Genomic DNA, 14,628 nt, shown 5'->3' with positions numbered 1-14,628 from the left:
AAGCTCCTGACTACGAAACTACTGTTTTTGTATTATTACTCTAAAGGAAATGTCTAAATTAATAATGTTGACGAAGTAGATGAATATGGTGGTGGCGTAATAGCCTAATCAATAGAACCCAAAAAAGTTCAAATATCGGGAATAGTTCGTGTAGTCAGAAGTTTTTATACAGTGGTAGGAGGGAGTTCGACGAACAACATAATAGAAATCCTGACAGGTCAGTGTGGGGGTGGCGGTGCGTTTTAAGATCACTTTTGTACGTTTTTCTCAAATTCCTCGAAAACCATGGACTCCAGCGACAACTTAATCGGGTGCAAAATTTAATTACGTTAAAATTCCTACAAAAAGATCCTTTCCATTTTTTCTGTAGGACTAATAGTTTGCTCGTAACGAGCGAGACAATATGAAAGTCTCGAGCGTGGTTTTTGAAGCCAGGTATACGGGTAGCGTAAAAGTCATCGGTAGGGGTAGCTGAATCACCCTGTATAAAGAAATAGGTATTAATGTGTTATCACACGAAATTTCCCTCCAGTTACTGTTAAGTTATTCGGAGATAAGTTACTTCTTTTGGGGTTTAAATCCTATCAATAGCACTCTCACAAGAGGATGATATGAAATGTCGACCTTAGCTTCATTGTAAGCAAAACTCCATCACATGCCTACAGTGAAACAGGAAGTTCACCGAAAACAAGCGAACGGTTGCAGCTGGCTCTCCTCAAACACGGGTGTTGTATAGTGTTTTACTGCTGTTTCTCCTTATATCATTTACTTAACTAATTGAGCAACTTCATTAATGTGAATCTCCTTTCAGTCTATTCGAGGCAACTTCGTTTCACTATCGTTTGACCAATCAGTACGTTCATAAACCGGAAATATATTCGTGCAAGGAGAACGTTACTCATGAAGTGACACATACGGCTGGCACGCTCCGGAGAACGACAGCGGGAGGTGACGCACTAGCTTCCGCGCTCTCGCCTTGATTACCCCAAACAGTCGTCCGATGTTGCAAGCTTCCGGACTTACTACACGAAGCTAATGCATGTGCTTTGCGGAGAGCGATGAGTGTAGCTCTCACGTCTTCCAAATGATCGAGTCAAGAACGTTACGACTATGATTCATCGTCTGTTTCCTGTGTGACTTATTTCCTAACCGAACACTCGACTTAACTATATTTGGTAAATCGTTTAAGAATTTTGTGGGGCACAAATCAGTCTGAATTTAAATGTTTTAATACTTGAAAATTTTTTTTCGAACAGTTGCGTTTTCGGTGCTCGGTTGTTCTAAGGTGCCTGTAGACATACGACAGTCTTTCAGATCGCCATTCAGAGCGCTTGGTCAGTGAAACCGAATGCTGCTTCAGGACTAGGTCACTTGCTGAAAGTGTGTCTCAAAAGTTCGGCAAATGGTAACATAAAACAAAGAAATTGAAATATACTAACAAAACACTTCCATTTATAAGTATATTTAAATTAATCTATAATGTTCACAGTACACACTAAAAATGTTTATAATAATGTTGTAAATTGTAAGCTGTTTCAGAACTGATCGAAGCTTTAATTCGTTAGCTGGAATTGCTGTTGTGATCTTCAATCCGAAGATTAGTTTGATGCAGCTTTAGGTGTGCAAGTCAATCTCTGCTGAGTTCTTATAACGTACGTTCACTTGAACTTAATTATAGTCAAGCCTTAGTTTTCCTCTTTAACATTTACCCCGATACTTCACTTCATTGCCAAATTAAATATTGCTATACGAGGAAATGGCCTATCAATTTATTCTCTCTTTTATTCAAGTTGAACCAGAAGCTTATTTTTCCTTGATTAGATTTAGTACCTTTTTCATTAGTTATTCGATCTACCTATCTGATCTTCGGGGTTTTTGTATGATATCATATTCAAATGCTTGTATTCTCTTCTTGTCTGCACTATTCTCATACATGTCTCACTTTCCTGGAAGACAAATACTGTCAGAAAAGATTTATCAGTTTATTTGCAGTACATGCTAAAACATTTGTTTTTCCTGGAAAGCTTGCCCTGTCTTCACAAATCTGCGTTTTATATCATTTCTACTTTTCAAACGTCAGTTATTTTGCTGCCCAAACCGATAAGCTCATCTACTGATTTTATTATATCCTGTATTAATTTTATCTCCTTAGAATCAGCTGACCTGATTCGTTTGCACTTCATTCCACTGTTTTATTGTTGCTGATGTTGATCTCATCACCTCTTTTCTACACACTATACATTCATATATACTATCCAATTCGTTCAATTGATGTTCTAAGCCCTTTGGTGTCTCTGACAGAATTACAGTGCCATTGAGAAACTATAATGTTTTTATTTCTTCTCCATGCACTTCAATTCCTTTTCCATATTTTCCTTGTTTTCCTTTATTGCTTGTTCTGTGTAAGGATTGAATGACATGGGGGATGATGTATAATCCTGTTTCACTATCTTTTCTAGTACTGCCTCCCTTACATACGTAAGGGCCGATCTAAAAGTTTCCGTTCGTACTTCGTACAGTCTAGAGTCGGTATACTAATCAGGCTAAATTTCCGTAAGCATTGAGACAATCATCTCACGACGCACCATGCTGATGATACCTCTTTGGTAAAACATCATCTCCTGCTGCGTAAAGAAGTCCTTAACCGCCCGCGCGGTTCTAGGCGTTACAGTCTGGAACCGCACGACCGCTACGGCCGCAGGTTCGAATCCTACCTCGGGCATGGATGTGTGTGATGTCCTTAGGTTAGTTAGGTTTCAGTAGTTCTAAGTTCTACAGGACTGATGACCTCAGAAGTTAAGTCCCATAGTGCTCAGAGCCATTTTGATGCTCTCAAACGGAATCTTTTTGACCGCTCTTATACTTCGACTGTCGTCTTTTATCTAGTATATGTGTGTAAAATATATTCCTTTCATGATTTCATTATGACATGGTAATGGGCAGAGGCCTGCAGACGTTAGATTCTGGTTGTACTGAGGACACATAAGAACAAGTTCACAGCCGTCACAGACACGCTGTTGACGTGCATCGTAGCTTGAAGATAGAAGATGTTATGCAACTGACTGCATTTTCCTCTACATCCCTTCGTGGTATTTGGCTTTGACATCTTGACCATCATGTACTAATTCCCATTGTTCAAAAAGATGCAATGAAAAACAGTGACTCATATAACAAATGTCTGGTGAACATTCCATGGCTTAGATAGGTTTGTGGAATCGTCAGCAGTTTCCATCTGTGTTATCTCGTGTCAATCAGTTAATTTGTGCGGTGCATGTACTGAACAGACCTTCTGCTAATCCGTTATTTCTTACATCAATTTCGGCCAATGTCTCTGGTTTTGCACCTGCATTTTCCGTAGATAGTGGACGCCATGTGCCCTTATACTTGTTGATGTAGATTGCGGCGATCCTCAAATCGATCAGTAGTCATTGAGTATGAAGCAAGTCAGCCATCAGTACGCGTGCGATTCCCTTATGTGTGATACCACAGAGAGCACGTAACTGCCTCCATTCAGACTGGAGCAGGTAGACGTAACAGAGGCCTAGTTGTGTTTTGCCGCCTCAGAGAAAAACACAGAATTTCTAAAAAGTCCACCAACCTGGTGTCTTCAGGTGATATCGTCGTTACAATACGAAGGGAGCACGAAGACCTTGAGTCCGTGGCATTTGCTATAAGGCTTTAATGGAACTGCCAAGACAGAGGTTAAGATGCTCTCACACTGACAAAATGAAATTCGTATTTGAAAGGGCTGCCAGATTTTTTAATTATGCACGTTTCTTCAGATGAAGCAGCAAACTGGACAACAATGTTGCGTGGTAATGCGTACGCAAGGTTACTAATCATTCTAATCTTTCAAAATATAATACCTATTCACCTCCCAAAAGAGTAGCAAATGTTATTAACACTTCACAAGCTAAATTATACTGTTCCAAACATATTTATAATCTGCACCACTCGCAGAGCCACTTTCTTAGACTGGCAGTGCAATCCATCCAACGCTACACTTCAGCCCCTCAACTATGACCAGCTTGGCGTGAACCACTTCGCTAGTCGGACATTCGGCGCCGAGCCGATGGCATAAGAAGCGAGTCGGCTCTTTCAAGTAACTCAGATGTTTTCTAAAAGTAGCGCAGTGTTAACAAGTTATCCCATATCATTATGAGCAAAATCTGAATAATAATTCAATAATAATTAAAGAAACCAAAATATTAATTTTAGCTCTCAGATCAGATATATATTCCTCCTTTTATTACAGCAGCTAGTCAGAACCCAGATCGATTTAGTTTGCGTAACTTCCCAAGATTGCTATAATCGGTATGTTTTGCTCTGAGGCTGTAAAAAACTAATAGGCCTCTGTCACGTCCTACAACTCCGGTACCAATGAGGGCCGTTACGTGTCCTCTGTGGTGCCATGGAGTAGGGAATCGCACGCGCACTGATGAGTGACTTACGTCAAACTGAGTTGCGACTGATCGGCTACCAGCTTCTGTCGTTCTTACTTTATTCCACTTTACGACGTCATGTGGCAGTCAGTAAATCGTCAGTCATCTGAGATGTGATGTAAGGGAATATATCTTATAGCTGCAAGAGCCGAAAATGTTACAAAATCAGAACGTCGTGCATCTTCAACACTTTGATTTCCGCCATGAAACAAACTTGAATCATGTTTCTTCTCTTGATACTTGTTTCATACATTTGTTCCAGCATTCCTCGTAACTTCAAAGCTGTGTTTTCTAGTTTTCTATGAAGACGTTATATTTATGCATTGCTGCTGTGCTCGTAAGTATAAGAACACAAAGAAAACGGTTGCCCGAATGCTGGCTCTCCATGGTGTCCAGCGCAGTTACAAGCGCCAACAGGTTCACATAGAGAACACAGGCTTGCAGTGCCACTACGAGATCAACGTTTCACGAGCCCCGGTTGCAGTGCAGTCCTTTTCGCAGGATTTTAAAGGCGGTAACTCCGTAAGAAATCGGTAAAAAAATTGTTCTTCCGCGCCTTATAGCGTTATTCGTCAGCTTCACGATGAATTGCCTGTAATTACACTAACAGTCGTAGTCATTGTGATATTTCACATAAGTAATACGCTGCATGAAATTCTAACAGATGAAAAATAGAAGTCGCTACGTTTTTATGTTTGGTGCATGTTAGGTCATACATTGCTGCATATGAAATATTTAACATATTTAACTTTCTTTGAACCAGGGAGGAGATCTGCATACACATTTCGCCTGGTGAAAACGATTTGTATGTATCGTGTTTATTTACCCTAACGATACAACAGCGAGAATGAAATGTTCATAACATCCATTTCATCTCATAATAGTTCGAGAAATTAAAACGAGTTTTTGACAAATGATAGCACGCAAAGAATAGAGTATTTTGCCCTATGATTAACTTGCAGAACTTTTTCCTCTACTGCGACACACCAGTAGATACAGACTTTTTCAAGGGGAATAATCTAACTTTTTAGGGTCATCTACAGCTGATGAAATGAGAAATAGTGTGACTTTGCAACAACGTAAATGAAGAAACTGAATTAGGATGTTACTGAGGTGACAGTGTGCAACCTCTGCTGCATTTTGGAAAAAGAAGCAAATTTTAACACGGCAGCAAGAGGAATATGGATGCTACTCGAAATTGGCTACTAATGACGCCTCTCTCAAGAAAAAAAGGGTAAGAAGTGTGGTGCAAGTAAATCGCTTCTTCTGCTGTAATTTAAGCAGAATCCTGTAACACAGAGTATTTTTTTTATAATGAATAGTGGTGACTAAAACTTGCCGGAAGATTTTATTTCTACGAGTGTACCTCAATGATCTCAGAAATGCAAGCAGTGCACCATCTTTTTGTTCCTATCCCCATTAAAAATGAATTCCTAAACCGTTTCACCTCAGATATCTTTTGGTATGACCAACATATAATTTATTTTCATCTTGATGAGTTGTTTCAAGCGGCTCGTAAAAGAAATTAACTGTGTTTAAACGAACAGAGCTATGCTCCTTTGTGGCTCCAGAAAAGTAGAATGTAAGTTAAATGCGATCAAGGTCTCCGAAAGAAGAGTGGGGACCACTTTCTGTAGGAACGTGACATGTCGTGTTTTGGGCAGACTATTAAAACACTAGAATGATGCAAATATCATCGTCGACAAACCCGACCAAACCAATCAAGTAAGTCATCTGTCGCCGATATCGCCTCGAGTATAATAATTAAATGGAATATGACGAAACAGGTATCATGCAAAAGCTAAGTCTCTGGGACATGGGACAGCATAATTAGACGGTCTATAGAAATAACGATGACGTGAAAACTAATAAAATGAGATTGACATTTCAATGTAATCAAGACTCTGGATCCGGAATTAAACCGATTAAGATCTCGGCGATCATCTGATCCATCACACCTAGACAGCGCTGAGAGATTATGCGATTCACGGAATAGCAGTGCGATGTCCGAAAAACATACGAGCTTCATAGGAGTAGCGGCCACCGGGAAATCGGTTACAAATGCCGACATGAAACAAATAATCATTCTTAATCCGGTTGGAGCCCACGCAGCATGGAGACATAATAGTACAGAATGCACCGACTGAAGAAGACGAATTGGTCGATCGGTGGAATATAGTGCAGCAAAATGGGATCAAAAACTCATCTGAACTCCCGAAAGTACACCTTTATTACACTAATGGATATTAAAATTGCAACACCAACAACGATACCAAGTAACGAAATTTTACTTATTGTGCGTATGCAGTGTAGAAGGAAGATCACACAAAGCGATCTGTAAGTCATTTGCAGATATAGGGGGTGTGAAATTTAGTACACATTGAGGCTCTTTCTGGGGGGAAGAGTTGCTGCAGTTAACCCTGCGATTGAGTCGAACTGAGTTTGGATGACAGAATAGGTACGTAATTTCGTGCTGCTTCAGCTCAGTGCCAAAGTTCAGCAGTGGTAGAGGCTGCTCAGTGATAGCGTGCCAGTCCCTCGGTAACCAATGACCAAATGTTTTCAGCTGGCGAGAAATCTGGAGAAAACGTTGGCCAGAGCACCTGTCTAATATTCACTCTGTGTCAAGGTAGTTCTGGACAACAAGGGGAACTTAAGGTCTTACGTTTACCTGTTGGAAGATAAATTCATTTAGATCTCGGAGATAGGGTACAGTCACTAGCTTTAGTGCATCAGATATGTAATGGCCGTTGTCCAAATTACCGGCGATGGGAATCAGAAGTGATTGTGTTGGGTTCCCAATGGCAAACCGTTTTGGGCCCATGTGACGCTGACGAATGTAAACTGCCAACGTTTGTTCTCCACGGAGTATCCATCCTTGGATGTGCCCATCGTGGTACTGTACGCGGAACTGGAACTCCTCTGAAAAACCGACTTGGAGCCACTGCAGTGTCCAGTGGTTGCAAGCTACTCTCTGCTGCCACATCAAGGCAACACGCAACAATGGTCACAGTGTTGAAAATGTGGGGTGCTGCAGATGCCGTCACACTGTCATCTTGAATACTTGACATGTTGGAAACAAGGCCATTTCCTGTCTCAAGGCACGTGTCTCCTGGTACAATCCTGCATGACCGAGCTAGTAACACGCTTTTCCTCACGGGTGCTAGTCACTTGGTGCCGTTGAGATCCTGCATGGCGTGAAGTATAGTTCTCTTGAAGCCATCGATTTCACATTCGTATGTCAGTTGTGGGATGCTGGCCAATATGTTCAACAGTATCGTGGAACAATAAAGTGCCGTCCCGGCAGACCATAATGCTGCCTCTGTCAACCACAGACACACGCCGGTATACATCATTCCTTCTTACACGAACAGTAACGCAATCCTCTCACAAACAACCAATAGTCACATTCGATTTCTGAGCGATAAACATACTGTGTAATCTTTGTGTATATGCAGAATGCATATGGCATAACTCCTACTTACAGTCAATTCCATAAGATAGTAATTTTAAATGTAACGTCCGCAGCGACATCTCTGGTAGTTGTCTTGAATCTGTAATCGATGCGCTTTTGCACAGTGTATAGATAAACAGTGCGAGAGTTGAATATTTTGTTGTGTTGTTTGCAGTTTAAAATGAGTTCAAAATATCTGAAGCGTCACGAGGCTGTGTTCCTTGTAAATCATCCAAAGGGACCAAAGTTTTCATATGGAGCAGCTGCTAAAATTCTTAGAAAGTCAAAGACATTCTTTGCAAAATGGGTCAACGATAATTAGAGGTTTAGAAACGCGGATGATTTACCGGAGAGAGGGCTAAGGTGCCAAACTATAATCGATAATGGCTGCGATTGAATTAACTATTAGGTAATTGTGCAGTTAGTGATAATATGTATTTTCACGTAAACATATATTTATAATAGTGTCTTTTATTTCATTCAGATAATGGCGTACAATTTCTTGTGGAACTGACTGTATTTTGTGTATGGTTGCTCTGGAGTGTTAATCATTTGCGTATCAAAGCATGGGGTGCACTCCATACTAATTTGACGTTTGTTACATGTTGCATTCGTGGTGTTTTAATTTTAATGCTCAGCATTGTAGATCTGCCTCACTTCCTCAGTGTTCTCCTTTCGCAGCGAGCAGCGTGCGCATTTGTACCTGACAGTTATTCTTACAGGATACAGTCCCAGAATTAGTGACACAGGCTTGCAGAGAATATAAAAATAACCATGAAGACGACACTATTGATAACTCTCACTGCTGACAGTGGTAGTTTATAAGTCACAGTTACAGCACAAATTAGTTCGTGCTTTATTTCACAAGTTTTCTCAATGATCTTACTGACGTTAGTCAAAAAATCTTCCTCCTCTAGATACAAACCTAAACATCTACAAAGTGTTCTCTTATTTACGGAAGTTCTTCCTAAACCGCCCTTTTTCCGTCGAACTTTTTCGAGCGAATGGCGTTATTTCGTTTTCAAATACACTGACGGAAAAAAATTTCAACTCCAACAAGGAGGTGTGCGACAACGAAAGTTAGTAGGCGCGTTTCTACATCTGAAAGGTGATATTTATTAAAATTTAGCACCATTCCCATATGCTGTAACGGTCATGAACATTAGTTACCTGTGAGATTGAAGTTGATGTTCGTAAAGAATGCCTTTAAGGCGACAAAGATGCCACTGTCAGCACCTCTCTGATTTTGAAAGAGGTCGTGTATTAAGGCTGTGAGAAACTGGATGTTTCTTCTGCGATATTCCGGTAAGATTTGGCAGGAATGTAGCCAGTGTACATGGCTGCTAACAGCGGTGGTCATGAGAACGTACGGGTGCAAGAATACCGGTCTCGAGACGGTCACATGGCACTGCCGAGAGAGAAGGCCATCGCGCTTGGTGTAAGGTTCTGGCGCATCACACTGCATCAGCAACGGTAATTTGGGCAGCAGTTGGCACCACACTGACAAAAAGAATTGTTACTAATTGGTTACATCAAAGACAGCTCCGACACAGACGCCCTGTGGCGTTCATTCCACTGGCCCCAAACCACCGCCATTTATGACTTCAGTGGCGTCAAGTGAGGACTCGTTAGAGGGCACGGCGGGAGTCTGTTGTGTCTCTGATGAAAGCTGGTTCTACCTCGGTGCCAGTGATGGCCGTGCGTTGATTAGAGGGACAGTCTATGGCCTGCAACAAACTTGTCTACGTGCTAGACACACTGGACCTACACCTGGAGAAATGGTCTAGGGTGCAATTTCGTAAGACAGCGGGAGCACTCTCGTGGTTATACTACGCACCCTGGCTGCAAATTTGTACCTCATTCTAGTGATTCGACCTGTTGTCCTGCTATTCACGAATACCATATCTGGGAGTGTTTTCCAACAGAATAACGCTCACCCACGTACCGGTGTTGTAATCCAACATGCTCTACAGAGTGTCAACATGTTCCCATGGCCTTCTCTATAATCAAATCATTCTTCAGTTTAGCACATATGGGACATAATCGGATGACAACTCCAGCGTCATCATCCACAAACAGCATTAACCATCCTTGTATAGAGCGACCAAGTGCAACAGGCATGGAACTCCATCCCACAAACAGATCCCTGTACAACGCAGTGGATGCACGTTTGCATGCTTGCATTCAACATCCTGGTGGTCACACCGGTTATTATTGAACCAGCATTTCACGTTTGCAATGTCTTATCTCACGTTTACATTAACCTGTGATCTTTTAGTATTAATCACTTAAAAATGTTACCTGGAGAAACGTATTCCTGCAATTTCATTATTCCACATCAGTTATTTTTAGGTGTTAGGACGTTCTTCCGTCGCTGTACGTCGACTTCATTTACATTACCCTCCCCATACAACAAAGTTATAATGAGTTATGTGCTTATATCTCGAAAATCATTGAAGGAAAGTAGAGCTTTGGTTATTCATTTAATAGGTTTTAGCGATCCAGTTAGTCACTCCACAGTTCATCCTTTGCAGTAGTCCATAAAGTTTTTTAAAAGCATTATGCCTTTGGATTCCTCTTAATTGGGCGAACACTGCTGGCCACCAGAGATGGTCAAAGGCCCCTATGATGTCCACCATTTTAGTAAATGGAAGTTTGATAGGTGTGTCATCAACTATTCATGTAGCCCCAATTATTGAATTATCAATACATTTGTCTTTTCTGAGGACTAAGTGGCTTTGGAGTAAAGTAGGAAGGAATCTAAGTGCCTACAAGAGGACATACATGAATCTTACCGGAGCTATGTCAAAAGTACTCGTAACACATACAGAACTATAGCTCATCGGATCTCAAGCGTCTTTATCGACCACTATAACAGTGGTTCGGATCTTCCTCTATTCCGTATCTCCAAAATGTACCAAACTCTGAGTGAGCCGTTAAGAATAGACGCTGAAGGAGCACTGATTGAGAGACTGCATACTGCAAACTCCTGCATAAAAGTGGCCAGGACATTTCGGCCCTTTACCTTAAAGACGGCTGATACCAGCTCCTTTGCAAAAGCAAGCGCGCAACATACTTCCGATATCTAATATGCATTTTATTTCCAAGGCAAGTTAAATTGGCATTAGATGTAGCAGACACATCACCTGGAAGAAGTCACGGATTGCGTGGCCCCTCCCGCCGGAGGTTCAAGTCCTCCCTCGGTCACGGGTGTGTGTGTGTGTAGTTCTTAGCATAAGTTAGTTTAAGTAGTGTGTAAATCTAGGGACCGGTGACCCCAGCAGTTTGATACCTTAGGAATTGACACACATTTTTTGAGAATTGATACACTGACCACCTTCAACCCTAGTCGAGTCTTCTCGTCTCTTCGTTGGGTTTGTATACGCACAGGTAATTTGCCTTCTGCAGACAGCAGACTGCGTGGCTCTAGCTAGTATTTAAACTATACTTCTGGCAAAAAGAAATGAAGCACACAGAAGATGTGGTCGGATGCCATCGTAACTTCGTACAAGTACATCCATCTGCAGGTATGTAACTGATTAGAGTTGCAGTTCCCAGTGTCTAGTATAGCCACCACCAGAGTGCATTAGTGTTGTTTGTGTTTAGTGTTGTTTCCAGGCCTGGTACGGTACATACGGGGCATGAACAGCGTGACATGATGAGTGATCCTTGTGAAGGACATAAGATGCCACATAGTCGTGCTAGGTAGCGTTATCAGCACCTAACTGAGTTTGAAATGGGCCTTATTGTGGGTCTCCATGTGAGAAGTTGGTCGAATGGAAAATATCCATATTTTTGAGAAATTCGATTGCGACAGTGGCCTGATGTTGGACTGTATTGAAGCGTGAGTGCAGGGATACGCGTCGTCAAGGTTTCAGTAGACCACTTTTCAATCCTGCATGACTTCAGGCTACGACTGGTAGTTATTGAGGAAACTCTGACAGGATAAAGTTACGTTATGGACATCCTGTGTCCTCGTCTGTTGCCAGTCATGCGAGTCATAGTGTCATGATCCCATGTGTCAACAGGACAATGTTCGTCCACACATGACATGTGTCTCTGTGGCCCGTTTGTGTGATGCTGAGGCACTCCTGTGGCCGTCACTATCTACAGCTCTGTCCCTGCAAGAACATGCGTGTGATCATCTTTGACGTCAACTCCGTGTCAGCGCCTATTTCAAGGACGTAAGAGTTGTGGGCCACTTCGCCTCATGAATGAATACAATGGCTTTATGACACTTTTCCCAACCGAATCAGAGCATGCATCGGCGCCAGAGGGGGTGCAACGTCATTCTGATAGGAGGGCAGATACTGCCAAGTTCTCTGTAAGTTTGACTCAGTTTTGTAGTCATTGGAATAACATCATATACTCTCTCAAATCTTGATTTTTCATTTCGTTTCCTCCTCCATTACTGGGTGCTTCACATTCTTTTTTCTTTTGTCAGACTGTGTAAGTGGGTTCATAGCTCATTTCAGCATTTTGTTTGAGATTATTAATACTTTCTTTGTACTCCTACAACTAATTCTATTTCTTTCAACTCTCCTGACGTTCTCCTTGTTCCAGTGATCACTGGTAAGCTCTCCGTACGTTACGTTCCATCCTTCGTGAGTTTCACAGTTGTTAATTCCACGTTATTGTTGATACCTTACGCCCTAAGAGAAAAAGAACGACGTACCGCGAAGGAATTATCCGAATGGGAAGGAAATCCTTAGATGTGATGTACATGTACAGACAAACAAATGATCACAATTTCGGAAAAACTGAGGAAGTCAATAACGCGTTGGTTCACCTCTGGCCCTTATGCAAGCAGTTGTACGGCTTGGCACTAACTGACAGATATGTTGGACGTCCTCCTGATGGCTATCGTGTGAAATTCTGTCCAATTGGTGCGTTAGATCGTCAAAATTCTGAGATAGTAAGAGGGCCCTGCCCATAATTCTCCAAAAGTTCTCAATTAGGTTTTGGTGTGGCTTGTGACACTTGCGGCCGTCTGGTCGATATGCCGGTCTTCATTAATGAAGAAAATCTAGATATGATGTTAATTTATGGCAAATGTTACAGACATACAACCACAACTACAGCAGTGTTCGCTGAATGCAACACAGGTCGACAGCGTCCTTCGCATTGTACCATTTCCAACTTCTGCATATGTCTCATGGAAACAGGCAGCTGGGCATCTAGCAAGCGTCAATGTATAAACGTAGCAACTAACAATGACCACGAATTTGCTTTTCTGGCTGCTGTAGCGCACAATCCTTAGGGGACTGTACGTCAAATTGCATGCGGTTCTGGAATAATCCTTAGTGGTGAGGGAAAATTTTGCATAGGCATACGTTTCATATCTCACTCCACCAAGAACTGTAAGGAAATTACTTTGAATCACCACATAGAATTCTGTCGTTTTGGCCTTCAGCGGTTGCAAGGTCATCTTGACTTCCAATGTAATACGTTGTTTACGGATGAAGTTTCGTTTACAAATCATTGTCAAGTGAACCTGCGGAACATGTGTTACTGGTCCGTGCAAAATCCCCAACTGGCTTCGCGCGTTTGCTCATCATCGACAGTGGGGTGTCAATGTTTGGCGTGGCATCATTGGTACCCGTTGTTGATCGGGGCTCAGCTGGAAGCGGGACTCATCACTGAAGGCAGTTCTATTCCAGTCAATACGATTCCAGACCGAAGATGTGTCTGGAGACGGCCCGAAGAGCGGTGGAATACCAATCTGACTCTTTCTTCATACGGCCGCCGGCCGAGGTGGCCGAGTGGTTCTAGGCGCTACAGTCTGGAACCGCGTGACCGCTACGGTCGCAGTTTCGAATCCTGCCTCGGGCATGGATTTGTGTGATGTCTTTAGGTTAGTTAGGTTTAAGTAGTTCTAAGTTCTAGAGTACTGATGACCTCAGAAGTTAAGTCCCATAGTTCTCATAGCCATTTGAACTTTTTTTTTTTTTTCATACAGCCCGACAACCAAGAGTGATGGTCTGGGGTCCCAATTCTTTTCATAGTAGGACCTCTTTGCTTGTCATCCACGGCACTCTTGCAGTACAACGGTACGTCGACGATATTCTACGCTTTGTTTTGATACCGTTCATGGCAATTCGTCCCAGGCTTACATTTCAGCAAGATAATGCCCGCCTGAACATGGCGAGGGTTACTCCTGCGTGTCTTCATCCTTGCCAAACCTTACCTTGGCCAGCAAGGTCACCGGATATCTCCCCAGTTGAGAAATTTTGGAGCATTATAGGTAGGGCCCTCCAAATACTTCGATATTTTTACGATTTAACGCGACAGCTGGAAAGAATTTGGCACGATATCCTACAGAACACACCTCAACCCCATTAATCAGTGCCACGCCGTATAACTGCCTACATAAGGGCCAGAAATGGACCAACGCGTTATTGACTAGTTCGGTTTGTGAAGCTCTTTCTCTTGAATAAATTATCCAATTTCACAGAAATTGTATTTATTCATTTGTCTGTACATGTTCAGATGTACACCACACATACTGATGTACTTCATGGTGCTTTTTTTTTAGTTTGTAAGACCTATTCTTAGATGCTGTTGCATTTCGCACGTACTGTACAATCTATGTGCTTTGTACTCAACTCTGCCTTCATTAATACTGAAATTGAAATACCTTTATTACTCACTCTAGACGATCACAATGCAACTGCCGCTGAAGTTTTTCCATTCCAGCCGAGAACTGATCAAATATGGTGTAATATGAACACC

Source organism: Schistocerca piceifrons, chromosome X (assembly GCF_021461385.2).
Source record: "Schistocerca piceifrons isolate TAMUIC-IGC-003096 chromosome X, iqSchPice1.1, whole genome shotgun sequence".
NCBI classification, from domain to species: Eukaryota; Metazoa; Arthropoda; class Insecta; order Orthoptera; family Acrididae; genus Schistocerca; species Schistocerca piceifrons.
This window is presented reverse-complemented; position numbering follows the sequence as displayed.